The sequence below is a fragment of the Sceloporus occidentalis genome, unplaced genomic scaffold (genome assembly GCF_023333645.1).
Source record: "Sceloporus occidentalis isolate IW3139 unplaced genomic scaffold, rSceOcc1.0.p SCAF_1, whole genome shotgun sequence".
NCBI lineage: Eukaryota > Metazoa > Chordata > Lepidosauria > Squamata > Phrynosomatidae > Sceloporus > Sceloporus occidentalis.
In genome coordinates this window covers 138249046-138271349 of record NW_028316981.1, presented here as the reverse complement: position 1 = coordinate 138271349, position 22304 = coordinate 138249046, and the positions used below count along the sequence as shown (strand labels likewise).

The 22304-nt window shown below is 41.1% G+C and overlaps 1 protein-coding gene across 4 annotated transcripts in view; it reads left to right on the top strand.

Moving 5' to 3' along the window:
• The window catches only part of LOC149322298 (RNA binding protein fox-1 homolog 3), a 545247-nt gene that overhangs the window by 394316 nt on the left and 128627 nt on the right, over positions 1-22304 (top strand). For all 4 annotated transcript variants that reach the window (XM_089538959.1, XM_089538969.1, XM_089538996.1 and 1 more), the window contains one exon: positions 19163-19212. The gene's annotated coding sequence lies outside the window, so the exon portion shown is untranslated. The remainder of the gene's footprint in view (positions 1-19162; positions 19213-22304) is intronic.

Genomic DNA, 22304 nt, shown 5'->3' with positions numbered 1-22304 from the left:
TCCATTTCCCCTTTTTAAATTTTTTAGCAAAGGCACAGCCTCTGTTTATGTTACTGCTGTAATTGCAACTACTGTAGCTCTAAAATCACAGGCACTTGCTCATCAACACCTCTGCAGATAAAGTAATGATGAAGGGGTCTTGCCCTCCAAGCAGGCAGCCACGCCGACCTTATTGAGGGTCCCGATCAATTACCCCATCCCCATCTGCTGCTGACATCCCATGTGATTAATTGAGTTGTTACCCATTGATTTTCTTGCCCCACTCCACCATCCCCTCCTTGAGATGGGAGCAGTGGCAGGAAAGATCTACGGAAGAACTGGCACTGCTCTCCTACAGTCAACTTGCATCTCTTGCCAGGCTGGAAAGGCGCTATGTGCTCCTTGCTATTCTCCAGCCTTTTGCAGCGACAGCAGGAGCTCAAAGACATCAACTCCTAGGGTTTACTCACTGCTGTGTGACCATCTCAAACCTATCCATTTAGATCTCAGCAGAGCTATACTGTGATACCTGTTGCATTCAGACATCTTAGCCTTTTGGTCTGACCTGTTTTATGTCTTGCTGATTGATCACTTTGATAGCTGTTTTGTGGGGTTTGTTTGTTTGTTTGTGTTTCTCATTGTTGTTGCTGTTGTTATGTGCCTTCAAACTGTTTCTGACTTTTGGTAATCCTATTATTGAGTTTTCTTGACAAGATTTGTTCAAAGAGGGTTTGCCTTTACCTCCCTCTGAGGCTGAGAGAGTGTTGGTTTCCATGGAGTGGGGATTTGAACCCTGTTCTCCCAGTGTCCTAGTCTAATGCTCAAACCACAACACCAGCTGAATTTATACAACTCTTATAAAATGGTTTTGTTTAAATGTTGTTTGAAATTTTTTTCTATTACAATTTAAATTTTATCTGAACCATCACAGGGAATGTGTCAAAGGGGATTTATTTAAATCCCATAAATAAATAAATATTCCTTGATCACTAACTTATTCTTATCCTTTCTGTGAAGGCTTCATTCCTGACACTCTTCTTTCCAGGGGTGTTGTAGTTTCTGGCTTTCACCACCATCTCATTGACATGGCTTTCTGAGCTCTTCACTGACTCCCTCCCCCCACCAGCCCCCATTTTTCCTTTTGTCACAGGCAATTCCTTTTTAAAGTCCCTGCCTCATTCTCAGGAAGAGGGCCACTTGCTGTCCCAACCTTGTAAGCTGAATGCTCAATGCCACTGAGTTTACACAGGCCTTTTTAGGCCCAAGTTCTTTCACAGTGTTTGTCAGCAGAAGAAATGCAAAAGATCTCCCCACCAAAATAAGAAAAAGAAAAAGGGTGAGGGAAGGGAAAAAGAGTGTCTGGGCTGGAGTGGGTTGTTTCCATCTCAATTGCAGAACAGATCGATGTTCCTCTCAAAAGCTTGTATGGAATTTCTTTTTTCACTAAGACTCCCGTCAGATGGCTGGAATGGGGAAGCTTTGGCGTCAGTGTCAGTGTCAGAATCTGGGCAGTACATCAGTTTTCCTAATACTTTTGGGCTTACCAGATTGTCACTCCTACTTCATAAGGTGGATATCACCTGGTTTCTGTTTTGCCTAAGAGCTGAATAGACCAGCTGTGGGGGCAGAAAAGAGTGTTGGGTTTACATCCATGGACAGAATGCTTATCTGAAAGAAACTTGTGTGGGAAGGGAAATGACACATTGAACATTCCCACAACTTGTGGGAACATTTTTTAGCATTCCCATTGCCTTCTACCTTCCCAAGCATTGTTACCTTTTATTTTTCTTTCTTATTTATTTATTTCATCTGTATGCTACCTTTCTCCCAGAGTGGGACTCAAAGAGTCATGTCTTCTCATAATGTATCCAAAGACCATCTCAGTTTAGTCATCTTGGCTTCTAGGGAGAGGTTAGACTTGATTTGCTCTAGGACCCATTTATTTGTCCTTTTAACAGTTCACAGGATCTGTGCTCTTCTCTAGCATTACATGTTCAAGTGAATTAATTTTTTCCCTATCAGTTTTGTTTACTGTCCAGCTTTCACAACCATACATAGAAGTGGCAAATATTATGGCATGGACAATCCTAACTTTAGTATTCAATAATATATCATGACACATCAGGATCTAGTCTAGTTCCTTCATAGCTGCCCTTCCAAATCTAGTCTTCTGACTTCTTAACTACAGTCGCTGCTCTGATTAATGACTGAGCCAAGGTATGAGAAGAAATTGAGAAGAAACTGAGGAGAAATATGGAAGGACTTTATAATATATGATCACTGCAGCAATAATAGTCTGTACCCAAAAGTGGATGAATACTGCCACTCCAACAAAAGAATTGAACTTGCTGAAATGGATGAATTGACAATAGTGATTAAGGAGAAATCATTTAATAACTTTAAGAAATATTGGGCATATCTGCCTGTGGTTCACTAAGACTCCTAGATACTTTTCACATGTACTACCATCAAGCCAGGTGTCACCCATCCCTCGTGGCACAATGGATAAATGCCTGTACTGCAGCCACAGCTACAGGTTAAATGCATGTACTGCAGCCATAAAGTTGTGAGTTGGATCCCAGGGCTCCATGGTCCACTCAGCCTTGCATCCTTCCGTACATCGCTAAAATGAGTACCCAGCCTGTTGGGGGCAATTAGCTTACACATTATAAACTACCTAAACACTGCTTAGTTCACTAATAAGCAGTATAGAAATATACTTGCTATTGTTATTGCTATATCTGTGCATTTCATTTTTATTGCCCCAGTGTAGTATCCTACATTTCCCTATGCTCAAATTCATTTTATTAGTTCTGGCCCAGTTCTCTAATCTGTTAAAATCGTTTTGAATTTTGATCTTGCCCTCTAGGCTATTAGCATTCCCTCCTAATTTGGTGTCATCTGTTGATTTGATAAGCATATCCTCTATTCCTGCACCCCAGTTATTGATAAAGATGTCGAATAGCACTGGGCCCAGGACAGAACCCTGTGGCATCCCTCTGGTCACTTCTCTCCAAGATGAAGAAGAGCCCATGGTGAGCACTATTTGGATTTGGTTGCTCAGCCACTTACAAATCCACCGAACAGTCGCATTGTCTGTTTCATGCCTGTTCCCACAATGCAGTCACTTACACACAGAGAATTTTGATCACATTATTTACATTAGAAAAGTGTATAAGTTTCAAGATATATCCAGTGATAGTTTTGTTCCCACTTTTGTTCAGAGTTTTCCAGATTGGAGCCACTCTGTCCTTTTGGCAGTTTCTTTAGGGTTTTTCCCCCCTGTAATGAACCTTCTTCCCCAGATGCAAACTAATTTACTCTCTGGCACTCTCTCCCAAGAGGAGAGTCTCTGTTTAACTGATTTTGCAATAAGTACACTTTTTCATAGGCAGAATACAAAGTGTGTCATTCCAGTGGGGGGAGGGAGGGGAAAACAGCAGTAAGGGAAGCCGACTAAAAAAGAACTGTGTAGTGTAGATTTGATATATAGCTTGCTTGACTACTGGGCCTCATTGCAGCAGGTGAAACAGCCATGAAATCCAGGATTCTGTTCCATGCTCTTCATTAATGTTGGTGAAAATTTCAGTGTTCATGGCAGTCAAAGTTTACAGTTTATACTTTAGTCTCTTTGCTAACATTCTTTTTTTTCTCATCCCAGATTGCCCTTATTAAATTCAGTCCTTGTTTTTATCAGTACAGTATTAGCTCTAGACTACTGTACTGCTTAAAGAGTTTTGAACTTACATGAACTGGCAACCTCAGGTTGCTACAAGTCCACTAAAATGTTAATGTTTCTGACCTATCTCCCAGAGTTCAGGGTATTCTCAGTGGCTGCTGTGAGGAAGCTGAAGCAGAATTGTGAAAATGCTAAAGAAATCTTTGATACTCAGAATGGTTATGGCCTAAGTTATATTCAGTTGAGTGAGAAATCGAACCCTGATATCCAGAGTCATAGCCCAACACTCAGACTTCTACACCACACTGTCTCTTATAAAAGCCATGCTGAAACTAAATCATATTTATGAAAACTTACTAACAGATTTATATTATCATTGTATTTGTAGGGTGTTCAGATCTTGTAAATTTGCAGAAGCAGTACAGTATCATTAGATGCATACAAGCAGGACTTCTCTGAACTAACTCCTTGCCCGGGGTTTTCCTACAAGGCAGTGCAAAAAGTCTGAGTCTGCAGCCAGAAGCTCAATAGAAGTGATCTTAGAGATCACTCAGTATTTCTTGCTGATTATTTGGATATGGAAGTAGCAGGATACATTAAAATAAATATGTTTAGGATTTCAAGGGATGACAAAGTGTTCTCTCTTTCCCTTAGACACTCATGTAACACAATATTGTTATTCTTGTTATGTGCCTTCAAGTTGTTTCCAGTTTATGGTGACCCTAATGTGACCCTATCACAACGTTTTCTTGGTGAGATTTGTTCAGAGGGGGGTTGCTTTTGCCTTCTTCTGAGGCTGAAAAAATGTGACTCACCCAAGATTTCCATGTCAGAGATTCATGCCCTGGCCTCCTGAATTGTAGCCCAGTGCTCAAACTACTACACTGTGCTAGCTCAGTATTAAGTCCTCTTGAACATATCTTGTTTCTGAACTCTCAAGTTACCTATTTGAACATTTTCTTCTGTGAAAACTGTTATCTTAGCTCTGATAGAGTGCTGCTTTGCATGTGCTAAAGAACTATCAAGATAAAGATTTCAGGCCATCCATTGTCAACTTAATTGCAAATTTGCATTCTTTTATTCATTCTCTTATTCAAAGAAACAAAAAAGGACGAATTAGGGATGACATGAGTGCCCCAGGGAAGGCTTCATCCATGTTGTACTTCCTTCTCCCTCACCTACTGGAAATAAAGAGAGAATGGAGGCCAGGACAAACCTTTGGTAATCATACTTATTTCACATCTTAAATACACCAGTAAAAAAAGGACAAAACAAAACAATACAGTGACAATTGGATTATTCTAGTTTGCAAAAAACTGGAGTAACACCAGTAGACTTACACCAGAAGAAAAATGGATGCTAACTCATCTCTCTTCCACTATAAAAGACTTGTATAAAAATGACCTAAGTCTTCTAACACACCCAAATCTCCACTCCACTTCTGTAAGAGTTAAAGCTATGTTGATATGTTAGAAGAGAAAAGATTGCAAACAAAATAGAGTTGGCATGCCAGATTTGCAGCTTTGACTTTTGATTATTTGCAGTTTTGAGTAATATGTTCTCTCTAGGAATCTCTATGTCCTCCAGCGCAACTCTGCCAGAAGTTGACCATAGAGTTGTGCTGGAGAACCTAGAAGTTTCTAGAGAAAACATTTCTCTAGGCATTTATAGGTTCTTAAGCATGATTCTATGATCAACTTCTGACAGATGTTGACCAGAGTTGCACTGGGGACCTGGAGAGTCCTAGAGAAGTGTTCTGTAAGGTAAAAAGAATAGAGTTCTTTTATTTGCAGTTTTCCTACATTCACGGGGGTGTTTCACTCCTAACCCCAGTGAATGTGGAGGGACGACTGTATTCTCAAAAGAAAATGCACAACATTTATATCTACCATGCCTGAGATGTAGAGAATCCTTCAATGGAAAATCTTAAATTGAGGGTGCATTGTGAGGTGGTCGCTTCTGATGGTGGCACTAAATTATTTATGTGGTGAGAACAAAGGGAGTGCAAATTGATCCAAAGGATCTCTCTAAACTGGCAGAATAGGCTCTAAAATGGAATGTGAAAATTGAGTGAGAACAAGTATAAAGTGATGATCTTGGGACAAAAATCCCAACTTCAGATATACATTGATGGGATGTGAGTTGGCAGCAACTGGCCAAGGAATCTGAGGGTAATGAATCAATCCCTGTAGTAGGAGTGGTGGGATTGAAAAATTCCATTATTCAGGTCTGAGAGAAACTATCTGCAGTGCATGGGCAGAGTGCAAACAACAGTTAAAAGAAAAAAAAAATACATGTTAATTACTCAAAGATGACTCTAAGTCACAATGTTGTAGCAGGCCTTTCTTCTTCAGATTTTTCACTAGCACAGAAAGGGGGGAAATTGGCTGTTGCAAACTCTTCTATTCCATTCTCCTGTTCCAGATAGATAGATACTTTAGTATACAGTACTTCTAAATGGTAAATCCTGAGGGTCCTCAATTACATAGGAGTCTTGGTGCCTTATCATTTTGGAGCTATTCAATCTGGAGCTTATCTTATCCATTAACTCACTGGACTGCCTTAGGCATACCCTCCTTTCTCCTCTTGGCTTGGAGCTATTGGGGGTGAGTCTCCCCAAAACTTTCTTGGGTCCATAAGGATATAGCCTTTGGATGCAGCCCTTTCCACTCTGCCTCTCCCAACAGCATGCTCTGTTTCCTCATTTGGCTGGTTTTATGCAAATTATTTCTCTCCTTTGTTTATTTGTTTTAACTTCTGCAAACCTGCACATTTCCACACTTGTGGTGTGAGTGATGCTGTTTGGATATATAAGGATCCACATTCACCTCTGAAGTTCAAAATCAGAAGGTGCATATCACCACTAATACCTTTACCTTCACTTTCTATTGGGCACATTCAGGCTTCCTATGAACACAGCTATCCTGTGGCCTGAGCCTGCAGACATATGAAGGGGGCTGCTGAGATTCAGCAGTGAAGGACTGGATTATCTCAGAATCAACGTAGCCCCTCTGAGTGTTCAGAAGGGTGACACATAAATTACATTTATATCCTCCCTTTCCTTCAGTGAACATGAGGCAGATTGTTCTTCCTTACAGATTATCTTCGCAATAGCCCTATGAGGTAGGTCAAACCAGGGCTTGGAAAAATCAACCACACTGGCTGGGGGATACTGGGAGTTACAGTCCTAAAAGTAACTTTCCCAAGCTGTGGCACCAGGCTGAGAGAGAAAGAGTGTATGTGAGAGAGACTGTATTCAAGGCACCCAGTGAATTTCATGGCTCAGAGGGGCCTTGAACCTGGATCTGCCAAGTTCCAGTCTGGTGCTCTGTAGCAATACAGAGTCCAGCCTGAATCTCTTAGTAATTTTCTCTGTGATCCTTAACCAGGGATGATATGTTAGTACTGCTGCTCCCTGATTGCACAGAAGAAGCCAAGAGGAGAAAGGAGGGTATGCCTAAGGCAGTCCAGTGAGTTAATGGATAAGATAAGATCTGAACTTACAGCTTCCTCTCAGTCACTGTGCTACATCAAGCATCTTGATGCATAATGTCAGCTCACATGCATAGAAAAACCAATATTCAGGCTAATGTATAATGTGCCTGTAAGGTTTTCTTAATGAACACTACAGAACACAATTTGCCTTTTCTAGATACTCCCCTCTCCCCCGCCCCCCCCCCCCCCACACACACACATAGACAGAGAGACCATTTTTCATGGCAAAAGATACAACACATTCTATCAGCACAAGTCTCATTAGATCAAAATGAGGTTTTTTTCCTAACAGAATTCTAAGAGGATTTGATCTATAATTAATGTAATAGCAAACTTTAAAAATTATAATACAAATTAAAGCACATGTTCATCCTTAGTGTGATCCTTAGTTAAACAAAACCATTTCTGTCTGGCTAACCTTTTTGCTACATCATCCATTCATTTTTCCCCCCTTTCAAATTCTAAAAATGGCATGCCGGCATGATAAAATTTATTGGGCTCTTTAACAAGAAACTAATAAATTGTCCATCGACAGAACTTGCCAGACTTTTATCTTTCCAAGGTAGCTTCTAGCATGGAGGTTTTTTCTTTTCAGCATGTGCTTAGCTTTGTTTTGGTATACAAGTTATCCAGCTGCTATCAACAGTTCTAATAATAAATGGCATGTGTGTTTGGGGAGGAGGAGAGGTAACCATCTCTGAGCACTTGTTCTCATGACCCTCTCCACAGTCCAAGCTGGCTGTAGTTTTTCATGACTCTTATTGTGATTTTTAGATACGTCACCTTGCAGAAGGCTGATGTGCTAGTTCTTCATGAGAATGCACCATGCACCTGATGCAAGTGAAAGTAAACAAAAAAGCAAACCCATAGACATGGAGGACAGAGAGGGTTGTATGAGCACATTTTCAGTTCCCAAAGATTTGTGGTTGCAGGGGAATAAAATGCCCTCTTCTTCCTTTAGCCTTAGTTTTACAATCTGTGCAGTGTAGCAGCAAGTCATGGCTATTGTCTGTTGCCTTCTGTTAGCTTAGCTAAGCTTATTTACATCAAGCCACTCCAGGCTTTTTGGTTTCCTATGTGCCAGTGGCTGATGTGGCAAACTTGGGAGTGTTACCATTTGGATTACAATTCCCATAATCCGTGAGCCATTGTAGAAATATCTGGAAGTCATAGCCCAAAAGAGTTATGTTCCCAACCTGTGACTCTCATCACCAGCATTCATTCCTAGGGAGAATCAGAGATCCTTGTTCCTGGCCTCCTCTTGGGATTTCCATTTTAGTGGACACTTCAGTACGCCTCAGTGGTGCAGTTGGAGCACAGGGGTGGGATTGGGGATGATGTGGAGGGGGGCAGTTCTGACAGATGCCTTGATTGATTGAATCAGCTACTTTGAGGCTCTCTCTTGTGTATGACGGATATTTCTTTTTCTTAGAAGAGGGGAGAAAGATGACACATGATTCCCCCAGCTCTTTCCTCTAGCGGCACTTGTGCGATTTACATTAAGGCCTATGACCGGGGTTGGAGTAAATGGAGCAGGTTTGCAATTAGTTTTCAAAGTACTTATCTCATTAAAGTAAATGAATTATTGATTTAGTGACACTCATGCTTTTAGTGAGCGGCACAGTGCCATCACTGCTCTGTTCTCCAGCTTGGTGAGCCAAGAGCCAGCCCAAGCAAACTTGCTTTGTACGTGTTTTTTTCTTCCCCCTCCCCATTTCTTTTCAAATCATGCCCCCCCCCAGCCCCAACCAACCCGTTTCCTGATATTTCCTGCTTGTTATTTAGTTTTTTAATTAAAGTGGATCCATGTCTTGAGGGAGTGGTGAGAGGATTGGAAACATCTGAGATTAGCTTTGGAGGGTGATGGTGGCTAAGGTGAAGAGGGCCCCCATGACGTGCATAAGGCAGCATGGATTCTGTTTGGGAGGCAGTCCCAGTGGCTGTGTGTGTCCAGGAAAAGCCAGTGCCAGGGACGACCAGAGCAGTTTTCTACCTGGCTCCTTCTGCCAGCCTTTTCCTGGAGTGCCTGCACCAGTGACAGATGTCTGCCCATTTGTTGTGGGAGAGGGGGAGAAGCATCCAAGGACAGATGCAGTAGTGGAATCTCACAAAACTGAGCAAGGGCATTGGCTCTGTCCATGTGGGCATGAGGTCATGACCCAGGAGAGATGGATTTATCCTGTCATTTTATTGGCTTCCTCCCCACTCACCTTCACTCATTCTGAGACATTATAGACATGTCATCCTACCCTAAGAAGTGAAATGCCTATGGAAGAAGGAGGAATAAAAACAGAAAGGGGGAAAGACAGTGATTCTGCTTCCTATAGGTCTCATTCTAAGTAAATGGGTTTCAGTAACACCGGCACGCTGCCCACAGCCCTCCCAAACCTTGAGCCTGTACTGCAGGAACAGGGAATGATTGGCCATCCAGATGTTTCCAAGTAGTCTTTACCATTGGCTGTGCTAGACTTGCTTGGAATTGCAGTCCAACATGTAGTGGGCCATACAGTTCTCATCCCTGCAGTACAGGATGCGCTACTGATGCTGGCACAGCCTCAAAAGTGATGGCTTCTGTGCCCACCTGGATTGTTCAAAGGTGTTCAAAGGCTAGTTCTAAACTAGGTAAACTGTGAGCCTCCAGATATTGTTGAGCTTTAGTTTCCAGTGCACCCAGCCTGCACACCCAATGGTGATGGCTCATGGGAGTTACAGTCCAACAATAACTGGAGAACCCAAACTTCTCCACCCCTATTCTGAAGCTACACAGGATACTTAGGAGAGGGGAAATACAATGTGAAGAGAAATAGGTCTGTAAGGGAAAGATGGACATGGAGCAAGAGTGGGAAATTGGCAGGCCCAGGGGCCAGTTTTCAGCTCCTGGGACCTGCCTGCACACATGGCCAAAAATGGAAAAAAATGGAAATCTGGAAGTGGTCAAAGATCTGTTTCTGGGTTTTTTTAAAAAAAAAAACTACTGCAGAGAAGACCTGCAACACACTTAAAAGATGAAATGCTGTTCCTGGAGACTTCCAGGAGAGACTATTCACCCACCATCCCCTTTCTTGTACAGAAAGTGGGCACTCTGGGGAGTCAGGAGGAGCCAGGAGCCATGCAAATAGCCTGCTCCCCCCATGGTCATGCATCCTTAACGTGTCCAACTCTAAGGCAAAACATTACTGTATGGAAGTGATGGGCCTCCTCAGCCATTAATTAATTAATTAATTAAATTTCTGTTCTAACAAAAAAATTAAAGGACACTGAATTATAACTGTATTTATTTAGTTAACAACTGATTTTATATCCTTATAAAATTTGTTCATGTGTAATCCACTCTTCAGACATTGGTTTCCCAGTGTCTGTGAGACTAAACCAGTTGTCAATCAGAATACAAAATATTGAAACAAAGCAGTAAAAAGATGGTAAAAAACAGGTTAAAACAGACAACGAAAATTGATATAGCTGAAAGACCAGGGGGAATCACAGCAGGGTCTCAAAGGAAGATTTTAATAACCAGCCAGGTTCACAAGGATGTAGGCAGTACTCATAATATCTTGGTCACCAATTCTTTAGAGCCTTAAGAATGAAAACAAACCAGCATCTTTAATTAAACTCAGAAATGGCTCAGGAAGCCATGTGGTGGTTTATTTGGTTTTTTAAACTGGCATAATTTATTCTATATAGTCATTTCACATCAGTGGTTCTGTTGTCTGTGAACTCCAATTTCCAGGCAAGACCTGATACAAAAAGTAGTACAGGTCATCCAAACAGAATGTCTTGGGGGAGTAAATAAATGTGGGCAGACTATTTCTACTCATGCTCTGTGAATTTCACTCTCTGCAGTGCAACTGCAAGCATGCAGATTCTTAAATCCACCAAGTTGCATGTTAAATCACCAAGTTTCGCCATGGCGTACTTTCTGAACATTTAACAGATGAAGACTGGGACACATGTGGTTAAGCATGAGAGTGTAGTCAAAATGGCAAAAGTTATTAAAGCGGAAGAACACACAAACTAGAAAAAGTTGCAGCCATTTCTTTTTCCTTTAGCCTACTGGGAAGGTCATGTTGGAAAATCATTGCATTCTCTCTCCCCCTCCTCAGATAAATAGGATTTTCCTGCATACATTTCTACTGTATTCTGTCTCTATTTGCATACCATTTGGTCCTGCTAAATTCCAGGGGCAATAAATACCTTTGTAAGTTGGTAAACAGATCATGTGATCTCATCTAAGTAACTTCCTTAGGAAGTTCTCTCACACAATAGATCTCTCCTGCTTTCCCTTCGGTCTCTCCACCACCATGCTCTCTCAACTTTCCTCAGAAAGATGGTGAGATACAAACTTCTTTTTTTACCTGAACTATTCGCTAGATAGGTTAGGATGTAGCTTCCATGTATATGTAGATTTAAGCCATTAGTAAAGTTTTGTTTTTAAACTACAAGCCATTTGTGTCAGCCTCAGTTCTTATAGAAGCATCTTAAGACAAAGGAAGACAAACAACCGCTTTCTGCTGTTCTGCTGATTTAAAATCAAGACCCTAACAGGCTTGGCTTTGATATTTTTGATATTTTTTTTCCTTGCCAAAGGCTGAAGCCTTAGGAAACTTGAATTCCCCTACAGGTCAAGTCTTCACCTCTCCAGAGTTTATCAGACAAGGGAAATTGGAAGTATAATCCAATGGCAATCCGAACGCAATCATGGGGTTTAACGTTATTGCATGATAGACTACCACATGCAATTTTGAGCAATGGGAAGTCAGTCCGAACGCAATCATGGGATTTCATGTTATTGTGTGATAGACCACCACATATAATTTCGGGCAATGGCAAGCTATTTTTGGGCAATGGGAAGTCAGTGCTAACGCAATTCGAATTCACATAAATTCGCTGAACTAGCGAGTTCACGTGAATGCGTTCTTTTCATTCGAAATTAAGAGAAATTCCTCCTGTGTGATAAACTCCTTTTCTTCTCTCTGCTGAATTAACTGAGTGCAAACTACATCTGTAGTAATTGAAGTAAGCTGAGGACAAAGCAGGAGGAGGAGAGAGAAACTGGGACATTTTTAAAAGCAGCTAAAAAAGTGAAATGACAGAGGATAAACTGAGATTGTCTCTGCCAAATTGGGACAGTTGCAGACAGTATGAAGACTGTAAACAGGGTGGGCCAAGTGTGTCACATGGGTGACATGCAACCCCAAGTTGCCTCCAGTATATGTATTTTTAATCCCATTTGGTGTTGTAATACACTATCATAAATGATAAAAGGAACTAAATGCACCAGAGTATGTGAGAATGGAGGCTTTTAGTTTCCAGTTATAGGTTTGTGTATGAAAAGAATCTAATGTTGTTTCTGAAATACGTTATCATATTAATTAAAGTAATTTATAGTATATTTAAGATTCATTTATGCAGAAATATATATATATGATAATAATCAATCAAGTATAAGTAAAGTGGATTTCATTTGTTAATAATGAAATTGATCTTTCTAAATACAAATTAATCAGGTGAAAGCTGTGGATGGATTTTATTTGTTAATAGTGTGTAGGGGGTTATGTTAATATTGAAATCTAAACCAAAAAAATAAAATAAAACATAAATCCTAAGATTCCAAAGGATGCAACAATGTCACTTAAAGTAGAATCATAGTGCTACAGTTATGAAGTGTGAAAAGGCCCTAACTTTCAAGATAAATTTTAGTATATTTAAGATTCATTTATACAAAAATATAAATGTTATAATAATCAATCATGTATGAGTACAGTGGATTTCATTTCTTAATAATGAAATTGATCTTTCTAAATACAAATTAATCAGGTGTGAGTTGTGCATGGATTTTGTTTGTTAATAGTGTGTATGTGGGGGATGTTAATACTGAAGTTTAAACAGAAAAACAAAACAAAATGTAAACTCTTAAGATTCCATAGGATGCCGCAGAGGCAAAAAAAAAAAAAAAAAAAGCCACTGAGTACTATGGGAAATTCATCACAAAAGACCAGAGCATTAAGAAAGAAACTTGATTTGTGGCCAGTGGGTGTCTCTGACATAGAACAAACTTTGATTGCAGATTATCTCTGCTAACACATTTGGGGATAACTTTTACCAATTATCCTCCAAGTGTGAAGTTGAAGGCTTTCATGGCCGGCATCCATAGTTTTTTGTGGGTTTTTCGGGCTATGTGGCCATGTTCTAGAAGAGTTTCTTCCTGACGTTTCGCCAGCATCTGTGGCTGGCCTCTTCAGAGAAATGAAGATGCCAGCCACAGATGCTGGCCAAACGTCAGGAAGAAACTCTTCTAGAACATGGCCACATAGCCCACAAAACCCACAAAAAACTATCTTCCAAGTGCTGCATCTAAAACTTAAAGTTTAATTTCTCTCATTCACACCAGATTTTCTTCTCTCTGTGCATCATGTGCAAGAAGAGCAATGTTTGCCCATGTTGTCTGAGCAGAGCCCTCACCCCAGTGGTTCCCTGATTAGTTACTAGAAATGTGGCCCCTTTCCTATGGAAAAGCTCATCTCATTTAATTAAGAGTGTTGACACTGGGACCAGCCAACCCACTCACCTGAGAATGCACCAATAAATTAAACATTACTCTTTTAATGGCCCATAAAGAAACTCTTCACTCTTGCTTGTGTACCAAGAGGGACAGGATATAGAGAAGCGGTGGGGGGGGGGGGGGGCAGGTTATATAGCTAGATAATCTGAACTAATGAATTTAATTAAACAGGAACATTAATTTAGGAATTATAAAGGAGGAGGGACAGAATGTGGTATAGGAGTATCCAAAAGGCTAATGAATGAAGAGGGGGTGGAGGGTCTATGTTTACTTTGACTCTATAACTCCAAGTCTAGGTCTATAAATTACTGTCCCTGCACTAAGAGTCAAGGGTCTATGATGTGCATGGGGTATGTGTGTGTTTGTGTATGTGTTGTTGTTGTTGTTGTTGTTGTTGTTGTTGTTGTTGTGTGACTTCAAGTCATTTCCAACTTATGGTGACCCTAATGCAAACCTATTGTGGAATTTTCTTAACAGGATTCCTCAAAGGGGGTTTGCCATTGCCATCCTCTGAGGCTGAGAGAGTGTGACTCAACCAGGGTGGATGTGGGTGGATGTGTAATGTTTTTAAAAAGCATATTATCTGCTCTGTGGAATTTGCATGGCTTGAATGACTTGCTAGAGTAGAAAAACAAAGTAGAAGTGATTATGATAAACAGAAAAACTATGCTGTTGTCTCTTTGCCAGACAAATATCTCTACATGAAAGATGGGATCCAGCTGGGTTCACTTCTTGACTTGCCACAAGCATTTCCTGCTATAGCCAGTCCTTCACCCTCAACAAATATGCCACCAGGAATAGCTAAGACAGTCAAGAATTTGCAGAAAGATGACAAGTGTTTCATATGTTGGATGGTTTCCTGTATAGAAATATTGCCAGTGCTTTATTGGGAAAAAAAGGTAATGCTAGTAGTGATGAAGATTCTTCAGCAGGCTACAATGAAATACTAGTGAATTAGTAGGAAAGAGGGTTGCAATGAAAACAAAATCTTTCTTTGCCAAAAGGGTATGGAATATTAGATTAAAAGATTATATTCCCAGTTTATATGTAAAATCTGCTTTGTATATTTGAATTGTTATGTTTCTGGACTATTATATTAACATTGTAAGCATTACAGTTTTGTAATTGTATGTATTAACTTTGTACTGGGTATTGTATTTACTATCTATCTAAAATGCTGTACACATGCAGAGTCTAAACATAAGGTTTATTTGCTTCTATTTCAAGTTAGTGAGTTTCACAACCAAAATCTACTAGAAGGATAAGAGTGGTCATGCGTTTAAGAAAACTTTCCCAAACTGAACTAGGAACACAGAAGCCTCTTTGCCAAAGAAATCAGTAGCTGTAACAGTTGCAGTGTAACTGAACAACTTGTGTGTGTGTGTGTGTGTGTGCGCGCGCATGTGCGTCTTCAAATTGTCTGTCAATTTATGGTGACCCCAAGAATTTCATAGGGTTTTCTTAGGCAAGAAATATTCAGGGGTGGTTTTGCCAGTTCCTTTCTCTGAAATATAGCCTCCGGCACCTGGTATTCATTGGCAGTTTCCTATATGCTGAGCGTCCAGGATCAACTTGCCAGCACCAATTTTTTTTAAAAAAGGGGGGGCAGTACCAGCTCTTCTCTTAGTGTAACTCATCTTTAAAAACTAGTGCTGATTTCAATATTAGTCTTCTGACAGGAAGTTTGTGCTCAGTTCATGCCTTGTAAAATCATTAAATGCCTTATCAAGGGGTAAGAGGTGAGTTCTTTCTGCAGGAATATTTGTGCAACCCAACCTTCTGTCTGGCTTATTGTAGAGCCCTTTCTCGTGATCACTGACAAAAAGTTGATAAGAGGAAAATATGGATTTTTTAAAAGGGTGAAACAAATAATTATATTGGGGGCCCGGGGGGGGGGGGGCAGTTCAAACCAATTTTTTTCAAGATTTCCCGGGACTGAGAAGCTTTATATCATGTGTTGTTGCAAAGGCAGGAGTCAAAGAGCACAGATAACTAACACTCTTCCCAGCTTACTTGGATAGCATTTCTTAAATCCAAACCCCCTGTTGGCCCAACTTGTGTAAAGCATAAGCTAGTCTCAAGGGAAGCAATTAAGCAATGCCCACAAGAGAGCAGTGAGGAACTTAAGCAGAGACCTCTTCAGAAATTGACACCATTAATCACTGATGACTATATTGCACTATGGGGAAGAAGCTGCATTCCTTGCTCTGATTACAAGCAGCAGCGCACTTGGTACTTAACTTTCCTGCAGTAGATGCTTGCAGTTGCCTGTGAACCCAACAATTTCTTTTCTTCTTGGCTTCTGCTACTATGGGTGCTTTAAAGAGTTGTCTTACAAGCCCCTCACTTCTTATTCATTCTTCTTTTTGGCAGTGCACTCTTCTCCAGCACCACATCTTAAATGAGGTATTTTCTTCACTGTCCAGCTCTCACATCCATACATTGTGATGGGGAACACAATGACTTGGATGATCAAAGCTTTTGTATTCAGTTATGTCTTTGCACTTTAGGATCTTGCCTAGTTCTTTCATAGCTGTCCACCCAAATCATAGGGACTTATCCCATGGCTTAATAAACTATAGAATCATAGAATCTTCTGCCTGTTACAGACAGCCAAAATAAAGCTGCTTCGAGTCACAGTGGAGGGAGGTATGGTGTTTCAATGATGCATGCATCCTAAGAGTCCAGAAGCCACACCAAAGCCACGCTCCAGTCCTTAGGGCTGGAGTGTGGCTTTGGTGCGACTTCTGGACTCTTAGGACGCATGCATCATTGAAACACCATACCTGCACTATGACTCGAAGCAGCTTTATTTTGGCTGTCTGTAACAGGCCATAGAATCAGTCATAGAGTTGGAAGAGACCACAAGGGCCATCCAGTCCAATCCCCTGCCATGCAGGAAATCTCAATCAAAGCATCCCCGACAGATGGCCATCCAGCCTCTGCTTAAAGATTTACCTCTACCCGGCTTAAATTTTAATTCAGGTGGCAGCCTGATAGTATCGCAAGATTGTTTTTCCAGAAGTGCTCCAGTGGCCATTTTCTTAACTCAGAAAGCCCCTGGATCCGAAATGAGCTGGGAGGAGGGCTCCTGGAAGTGGGGCTGTATTCAGGCGGCAAATTAGCTGGCAGAAACCTTGCAATAATATCAGGATGCCTCCTGAATTAAGATTTTAAATGGGTAGAGGTAAATCGATTTATTAAGCCATGGAATAAGATCCCTAATCTGATTTCTTGATTTCAGTCTCCACTCTGATCAGTGGTACCTGGGTGTCATTCTTGCATGGTCATTGATTTTGTTTTGTTATTATTCAGCATTAAGATTACCTTTACATTTTTTTTTTTTTCTTTCATAATTGTTTTAGGTCTTTGCTGTTTTCTGCTAGTAGTACGGTGTCGTTTGTGTATCTTAGATTTTTAATGTTTCTTCCTCCAATCTGTACTCCTCTTGCCTCTGAGTCTAAGCCTGCTCTGCCTATGATATTTTCTGCATACCTGTTGAACAGACAGGAAACTCAGTACCCATGGTGAATTCTGGCTGTTCAGAGGATGGCAGTCCCTGCTCTACTCTACACCTCATGTCTGGCTCTTGAGTTAGCAAGATGCCTGCCTTGGCAGACATGATGATATAGTAATATAATTGTTCCTGGCCCTGCCATCTTTCAACTTCATTCTATTATTTATTTCCCAAGAGTCTTTTCAGCATGTCTGGGTCCCCAAAGTCTCCACTGCCAGGATCCTCTATTGGAGCCAAGGGAACATGTTGTGTGATCCCAACTGTATACCCAGGAGAAAGATCTGAACTCTGCCACTCAATTGCAAGTGTGACTGGGGTCTTCCTTGAGTAGCACCAGCCAAGGTGCTGCTAAGGACAAGCAGCTGTGCTTTCCAAGGTGGCAGCAGAAAGGTTTTGCATCTTCTGTTGTTGTGGCCATGTTACTGCCAGGATAAGTTAACAGGGTGATTTTCAGGGAAACCACAGTGGTGGGAGGTTGATATCATAATGGCATTAATAGAAATGAGCCTTGGCCTAATGAGCTGTGATTATCCCTGAATTGGGTTCATGGAGGCAGAAATTTCCATAATTGATCTGCATACAGCATGTCAACACCAGCAGAGCACTCAGGCATCCTAAAAGGTGATGTAGTGCTGTGAACACAAGGGGGGGGGCATGATTTGGGAGAATCTTCTACAAGTATGCGCAAAGGGCCCCCAAAACAATTCTGCCTTGAGGAGAGCAAAGCTCCAGTCATTGGGAGCTAAATAACAGGTACAAAGTATATTGCAGTCAGGATTATTATTATTTTAATTGAGTCGTCTACTTAGTTGCATGCTTAATTTGGGATCATATCTTTTATTTTTTTTAAGGAAAGGTAAAAAAAATAAATCAACCATTCATTTCCGCAAAAACATATTGACAAGAGTTCTTTGGATCACAACTAGTCCCTTTAAAGAAAAAGTTACTTCACAAAGCACTCTGCCATTACTCCTCACTCCTCAGTCATTATGTCTCTTCATCCTCCCAGCAGATCTGAAGCTCCCTAGTTGCCCCAACCTGGTCCCGCTCCCATATAACTGTAATAACTACTTTTAGACTGGACTAATAAAGCATAGTTTTATGAGAACATGTATTTTTGTGTAGCAAGCAAAAACGGAAGTTGCAGCACAACGAGATGTAAACAGAGCAACAAGGGCAGATGTGTCTCAGGAAGTATTGCAACTGACAATGATGAGGAGGAAATGGGTGTCTGGGAAACTTGATCCTTACAGTGGTCACCAAACTGTGCCTTTAAGCGATTTTGGATTTCACGTCCCAGAACCCTCAACCATGTTGACAAACAGTCTGGGATTCTGGGAGCTGAAGTCCAAAATTCCTTAAGGAGCAGTTTGGGGACTACTGCTTTAAGACATGAATGGGAACTATCAGCCTTATAGATCTTTTTGGACTGCAGCTCCCAGCACACCTCATTATTTGCTGTGCTAGCTGGGGCTGATGCGAGTTGAAGTTCAGCAACATCTCAAGAGCATCATGATCCCCACCTCTGATTTAATATTTAAGAGTTGTATCTTTTGGTTAAGTAGCTTGATAACCTCCCTCAGTTTAGGGTTGCAACAGTGTGGGTTGTGAAATTGAATTGCCACTCTCAGATCCCCCAGATAAAAGTAAGGTCATACAAATATAATACATAAGTAAAGCCAGACCACTACTCATTTCAATCAAGCCCATTTGATTAGCAGCAGCCTCTTTGGTTTACTTGTACAAGCAGTAGCATGGCTCATATTGTCATTCTGTTTGAAGCCTGGGCAGGTTTCCGGAAACTCCTAGGAAGATAATAACGCATGTACGGAAAGAATGTTGCCAGTCAGTGAGCAAATGGCATCGACCGTGGGTGCTTTAGCCATAACAATAATTGATTTTAATTCTTCTTTCTCTCTGTTTCCTTTCTTAGAGAGCCCAAAGCGAGTGAGCACCACGGGGGAAGCTTGGCTGATTTCAAAGGTACTACAATCATTTCCTTTTCATTTCCCAGAAGCCTTTGAGGGGCAGAGTCTGTAGGCTGTGAACCTGGAAACCCCCTCTTTATCCAGGTGTGGGGCCAGAGCCATTTTGCTTTGCTCCAGCATAAATTCACTTAAGAAAGACATAAAAATAGCTGACAGGATCATAGTTCTCTATTAGATTCGCACAGGAGGAAATTTAACATAGATTCATCTTTAATCTCAAAAGACAAGAGCATTTGGTCTGCTGCCATCTGATGAGTCTTATCTATTGCTAGCATCCCAGAGCCAGCAAGTGAAGCTAAAGTTTGAGAAAGTGGTAGTAAGGATAGTGTTTGACAGCCATAGACTACAAGTCTGGAGACCAGGGTGCAGTTCCTTGCTCGACCATGGAAGCTCATTGGGTGACCTGGGCAAGTCACATACTCTTAGACCCAGAAAACTGCATGTTGCGGATTGCCTTAGGGTCACCATGAGTGGAAAACAATTTGAAGGGACATCATCACAACAACTAATACAGTGCAGCACTTTCCTAACGCCTTTAGAATGTTCCAAGCAATTCATGTTTATTGTCTCATAAGCCTTACAACAACCCTATAAACAATTAGTATTTGTATTATTACTAGTATCACAGATGAGGGCTGAGAAATAGTGCCTTGAGACCATACAGTGGTGGCGAACCTATGGCACGCGTGCCAGAGGTGGCACTTAGAGCCCTCTCTATGAGCACGTGTGCCGTCACCCCAGCGTAGAGTTTGCCAGAGTTTGTTACTGGAAAGTCAGAGGGACGCGACACTTCACGATCAATAAGTGGGTTTAGGGTTGCAATTTGGGCACTCAGTCTCTAAAAGGTTTACCATCACTTATTACATTTGGATCCCTCCTTTCCATGGTGCCCCAGTCCATTCTATCCTAGTGGTGAAATTTGAACAAGAGGAATCTAATTGCCATACCAGATCAGCTTTGGGAGGGTGAGAAGGGACCAAGATCTCCATTTTGCATGCTGTAGGTCCTGGATTTAATTTCTAGTATCTCCCATTAGCCTATTACTGGAAACACCTCTGTCTCAGACCCAGGAGTACTCCTGCTAGTCAGAGTAAGCAGTACTTCATGTTTTCAAAGAAGCAGCCATATTAGTCTCTGTCAGCATTAAAAAAAAGGAAGGGCAGGGGAGAGAAAAAAGAAATATGGCTTCACCTTTAATTCTAACTGGTTTTTATTTTAGTGTTTTAATTTGGGGGGGGGGGTATAAACCCACTTCTTCAGTATTGCATCTGAAGAAGTGGGTTTATATCCATTAAAGTTCATGCTAAAATAAAAATCAGTTAGGTCCAAAATACACTGCAGAAATAATACCGTTTTAACTGCCCTGACTCAGTGCTAGGGAATTCTGGGAGTTGTAGTTTATTGTGGCACCAGAGCTCTCTGATAGAGAAGGCTAAAAGTCTCACAAAGCTACAGTTCCCAGAATTCCCTAACAATTGAGCCAGGGCAGTTAAAGCGGTCTCATACTGGATTATTTCTGCACCATATTTTCCACCATAGTCTTAAAGGTGCTACACCATTTCCTCCCACCTCACTACTCTTCCTCCTTAGTACTCCATGTTTTTGGACAACAAACTCAGTTACACACCACTCTGGTTTCCATGTTCAGCAGTTCCAATTAGAAACAGGATGAGAACATAAACTCATCATCCATTTCCATAAGTCTTAAGGGACATTTTTCTCTTCCACCAATTGGTTCTTCTGGTAGCTCCACATTGGTGAAAGTGGGGTTAAGGGTGTGTGTGTGTTTGTAATTTTTATTTCCTTCTTGGAACTCCCACAGTATTTTTTCTGACTTCAAGTTCGTTAGGGAATTTTGGGGGGGAACTCCACAGTATTTGTCACTCTCCTGTCCCTGTCATTGCCCACTTGACAATGACATAAGTGGAAGAATTTTACCTTGGAGTTCTCATGTGGAAGTCTGTTTTATTATGTCAAAAGATTAACAAATTGAATCTCTGACATCTAAGGAGATTTGAAGTTAGCAGTGCCATATGTTTGCAGAACTGTGTTTCAGATATAGATGAGTCTCAGATGCGGCCAAAAGGAGCTCCTCCAAAGTGGACTCTATCCAAGGTTGCTGCCACACTGCAGAATTAATGCAGTTTGACACCACTTTAATTAATAATAATAATAATAATAATAATAATAATAATAATTTATTTATGTTTCCCCACCTCTCCCAATGGATCGAAGCGGGGTTACAGACTACTTGAAATTATACAAAACATACAATAAAATTGATACACATATAAACCATTCAAACCATTAATTCATTAAAAACATCAACAATTAAATGATTAATAAATTCAGCAGACATAAGGCAGCAGAAAATTCTTGGTCATGTCATATCAGGGAGGTATGCTCGATGGAAAAGTTCCGTTTTAACTGCTTTTCTGAATGACTCCAGGGAGGTTATCAAGCGAATCTCCTCTGGGAGGCTGTTCCACAATCTCGGAGCCACTGTAGTTTCGTAGACGTTTCCATTAAATTCTTTCCTGATGTTCTGAGGGTGTGGGGTGGATTATATATGGAGATGTGGTCCCGCAAGTAACCTGGGCCCAAGCCATATAGGGCTTTAAAGGTAATAACCAACACCTTGTATTGTGCCTGGAAGCGAATGGGAAGCCAATGAAGATCTTTCAAAATAGCTGTTATATGGTCAAACCTAGATGAACCGGTGACCAATCTGGCTGCCATATTTTGTACAAACTGAAGCTTATGAACTTGGTACAAGGGTAGCCCCATGTAGAGCGCATTACAGAAATCTAACCGAGAGATTACCAGAGCATGTATCACAGTTTCAAGGTCCCCTCGGTCTAGGTAGGGTCACAGTTGGCGTATCAGCCGAAGCTGATAGCAAGCACTTCTGGCCGTCGCCTCTACCTGAGATGTCAATTGCAGGGATGAGTCCAGAAGTACTCCTGGACTGCGAACTTCATCTTTCAGGGGAAGTGTGACCCCGTCCAGGACAGGTTGGCAAATTTCCTTCCTTAGACCTGAGGGACCTATCACAAGTACTTCTGTTTTATCTGGATTCGATCTGAG